We start from the raw sequence: 4,445 nt of genomic DNA, 5'->3' as shown, positions 1-4,445 counted from the left end.
GGTTTTTATCAAGTCCTTACCCACTTATTCATATGATTTGCATGATTTTACAATTCCTTCCTAGTGTTATTCTATGGTTGAAAACTTGCTTCCTAGAGTCTTTAATTTGTGTATTTTAATTCTCCTTTATACCCTTCGATGCCGTGATCTGTGTGTTAAGTGTTTCAGGCTTTATAGGGCAGGAATGGCTTAGAGAATGGAGAGGAAGCTTGCAAAAATGGAAGGAACACAAGAAACTAAGGAGGTAACCAGTGAGCATCGACGCGCACGCATGGCTCATGCGTGCGCGCGACATGGAGAAATTTGCAGCGATGCCTGCGCGTGACTGACGCGTACGCGTGGATTAGAGTTCTGCTAGATGACACGTGCGAGTGCTTGACGCGTACGCGTGACACTCCAGGACAACCAGCGACGCGTACGTGTGGCTGACGCGTACGCGTGACATGCGCGATCTGCAGAAATAACAGAAAATGTTGGGGGCGATTTCGGACCGAGTTTTAACCCAGTTTTCAGCCCAGAAACACAGACTAGAGCTAGGAAACAAGCGGAGACTCAAGAGAGATTCTCATTAGCGTAGTTTTAGTTTTAGATCTGAATCTAGAGAGAAATTACTCTTCCTCTAGGTTTTCTTTTACATTCATATTTTTAGTTTTATGCTTTGCTTTGGATATTGAAGAGTCATTACCTCCGTTGAAGATACTATTCTAGTTTGTTTTCTTATTCCTTTACTATTTCATATTCTTAATTCTTATTTAGAGTTACAATTGGATTATTTTTAGAATTTATTAATGCAAAGGATTACTTTAACTTTTAATTAAATTGTAGTTATTGTCTATCATGTCTTTCTTTTATATCCTTTTTAATTCTATGCAAGTAATTTCCATGTCAATGGAGTAGATTCCCTACTTGACATGGGGGTTGATTAAGAGGAGACACTTGAGTTGGAATGCTCAAGTGATTAGTTAAATTGGAAGTTGTTGGCTAATTCTCTATTTACTAACGCTAGACCTTCCCAAGGGAGAGGACTAGGATTTGCGAATAAGAGTTAGCTCAATCACTTGACTTTCCTTTATTTAGTAAGGGTTAACTAAGTGAAAATAACAACCTCTTTATACTACACTTGAGAGAATTCAAATAAGGATGGAACTTCCAATTAATCATTCCCCCAGTCAAGGCTTTTTAATTAGAATATATAATTCTCTTTTAATTTACAATTATTTATTTTCTGTCATTCAACTCTCAAAATTCTCGGAAAACTCCTGATTAATAGGATAGCCCCCTTTTTGTCAACTCGTTGGGAGACGACCTGGGACTCATACTCCCAGTATTTTTATTCTAATTTTGTAACAATCTTTCTAAATTGATGGGCGGATTTTAGCTGGTTAAGAACTATACTCACAACGCTATTTCTAAATTGAATTCTTAATTGGCCGACTTCTGCTGCGCATCAATTTTTGGCGCCGTTGCCGGGGAGTTGCAGTTGTGTGCTAAATTATTAATTAGTGTACATATTTTTAATTGTTGCATATTTTATTTTATTTTATTACTATGAGTTGTATCTTTCTTTCATTGAATAACGCGTTCACTGCCTGATCCGAGCTTAGCCGCATTTGATCTTGAAATTGAAAGAACTCTTTCACGTATTAGGCGAGCTCGGCATCGGTTAGCCTCTGAGAGTGGTGAAGTGATTGTTATCAATTCACCAGTCTCATCTGAGGGCGAATCTGAACCGCCATCTGAGGAAGAAACAAGCTCCTCTACTTCTAATTTAGTTGATTTACGTGCAGGTAACATGGCGGCACCCATGAGGATCACTCTCCAGGAGGCAGGAGCCCCAGACTTTACTCTGCAACCGTATCAAGTGCGTCACCCAAATCTGGCTGTAGATTTCGAATTGAAGACCGCACTAATCAACTTGATGCCCAAGTTTCATGGCTTACCTGCTCAGGAGCCTTTCAAGCACCTAAGGAATTTTCAGACAGCCTGTTCTACTGTTAGGTGTCATGGTGCAGATGAAACTTCTATTTTGCTGACCGCCTTCCCGTTTTCTCTTGAGAGAAAGGCGAGGGAGTGGTACTACACTCAACCTGAAGCGACCGTTACTAACTGGGATACGCTCAAGAGAGAATTCCTGGAAAAATACTTTCCAGCTGAGGTTACAGATAGACTGAAAAAAGAGATCTCTTGCATTATTCAAGGTGAATCAGAGACTCTTTATGAGTACTGGGAGCGCTTCAAGAATCTTCTGGACGCATGCCCCCATCACATAATTGATAAGTTAGTGTTGATCAGCTACTTCACTCAAGGCATGAAACCCCGGGATAAGACTACACTAGATGGTGCAAGTAATGGTTCCCTGAAAAAGTACAAGACCGCAGATGAAGCATGGCAACTGATCAGCGACCTAGATGAGTCCACTCGGAATCACAGGTACAGGAACAGCCACTCAAAGGCTGTTGTAGAGGTTTCCTCTAGCATTAAGACTTCTGCTCTTACACAAAGTATATGTGAGATGACCAACCTACTGAAGCAAATACAGCTAAATCAACAACAACCTCAGCCTTCCTCACCACAACAAAGTCAACAGTTAGTTCCTCAGAGAGTATGCGGAATATGTGCTGATTATAGTCATTACACTGATGAGTATCCGCAGCTCCAACAAGAGGACAACACCGTAGCAGCCACTCATAATTTCTATGACCGCCTGAATCAAGGGTATAATTAACAAGGTGGCAATTACAACCAAGGTGGAAACTACAACCAAGGTTGGCAAGACAACTCCAACCAGGGATGGGGAGACCATTCCAACCAGGGATGGAGGGATAATTTCAACCAAGGTTGGAGGGATGGTGCACGAATTGTGAATCACACTTTTCACAACTCGTACCACTAACCAGCAAGTGCACTAGGTCGTCCAAGTAATACCTTATGTGAGTAAGGGTCGATCCCACGGAGATTGTTGGTTTGAAGCAATCTATGATTATCTTGTAAATCTTAGTCAGGAGATCAATTATAATTATCAGTTTGAATTTCAAAGAATAAAAGAGCATGAAATAAATAATACTTATTATGCAGTAATGGAGAATATGTTGGAGTTTTGGAGATGTTTTGTCTTCTGAATCTCTGCTTTCCCCCTGTCTTCTTCTTCACGCACGCAAGGTTCCTCCTATGGCAAGCTGTGTGTTGTTGGATCACCGTTGTCAATGGCTACCATCCGTCCTCTCAGTGAAAAAGGTCCAGGTGCGCTGTCACCGCACGGCTAATCATCTGTCAGTTCTCACTCATGTTAGAATAGGATCCATTGATCCTTTTTGCGTCGGTCACTACGCCTAACACTTGTGAGTTTGAAGCGCGTCACAGTCATTCAATCCCTGAATCCTACTCGGAATACCACGGACAAGGTTTAGACTTTCCGAATTCTCAAGAATGCTGCCAATGGATTCTAGCTTATACCATGAAGATTCTGATTAAGGAATCCAACAGCATCAGCAGTCCTTTTTCAGCCTGAATCAGATTTTTGCTCAGCTCCCTCAATTTCAACCAGAAAATACCTGAAATTACAGAAAAACACACAAACTCATAGTAAAGTCCAGAAATGTGATTTTTAATTAAAAACTAATAAAAATATAATAAAAATTAACTAAATCATACTGAAAACATACTAAAACCAATGCCAAAAAGCGTATAAATTATCCGCTCATCACAACACCAAACTTAAATTGTTGCTTGTCCCCAAGCAACTAAAGATCTAATAGGATAAAAAGAAGAGAATATACTATAAATTCCAAAATATCAATGAAACTTAGTTCCAATTAGATGAGCGGGACTAGTAGCTTTTTGCCTCTTGAATAGTTTTGGCATCTCACTTTATCCATTGAGGTTCAGAATGATTGGTATCTATAGGAACTTAGAATTCAGATAATGTTATTGATTCTCCTAGTTTAGTATGTTGATTCTTGAACACAGCTACTTTATGAGTCTTGGCCGTGGCCCTAAGCACTTTGTTTTCCAATATTACCACCGGATACATAAATTCCACAGACACATAACTGGGTGAACCTTTTTCAGATTGTGATTCAGCTTTGCTAAAGTCCCCAATTAGAGGTGTCCAGGGTTCTTAAGCACACTCTTTTTTTGCTTTGGACCTTGACTTTAACCGCTCAGTCTCAAGTTTTCACTTGACACCTTCACGCCACAAGCACATGGTTAGGGACAGCTTGGTTTAGCCGCTTAGGCCAAGATTTTATTCCTTTAGACCCTCCTATCCACTTATGCTCAAAGCCTTGGATCCTTTTTATTTTACCCTTGCCTTTTGGTTTTAAGGGCTACTGGCTTTTTCTGCTTGCTTTTTCTTTTTCTTTCTATTTTTATTTTTATTTTTATTTTTTTCGCCATTTTTTTCGCAAGCTTTTGTATTCACTGCTTTTTCTTGCTTCAAGAATCAA

At 39.9% G+C, this 4,445-nt stretch overlaps 1 non-coding gene across 1 annotated transcript; it reads right to left on the bottom strand.

Annotated features, from left to right (window-relative positions):
* Positions 1 to 2,164: 2,164 nt before the first annotated feature.
* LOC112781585 (small nucleolar RNA R71) lies at positions 2,165 to 2,268 on the bottom strand. Its single transcript, XR_003192354.1, has one exon. It is a non-coding gene; the product is annotated as a small nucleolar RNA R71 (small nucleolar RNA).
* Between the last annotated feature and the right edge of the window lie 2,177 nt (positions 2,269 to 4,445).

Source organism: Arachis hypogaea, chromosome 19 (assembly GCF_003086295.3).
Source record: "Arachis hypogaea cultivar Tifrunner chromosome 19, arahy.Tifrunner.gnm2.J5K5, whole genome shotgun sequence".
Lineage (NCBI taxonomy): Eukaryota > Viridiplantae > Streptophyta > Magnoliopsida > Fabales > Fabaceae > Arachis > Arachis hypogaea.
The sequence above is the reverse complement of the archived record's forward strand: the minus strand, read 5'-3'. Positions and strand labels throughout refer to the sequence as shown.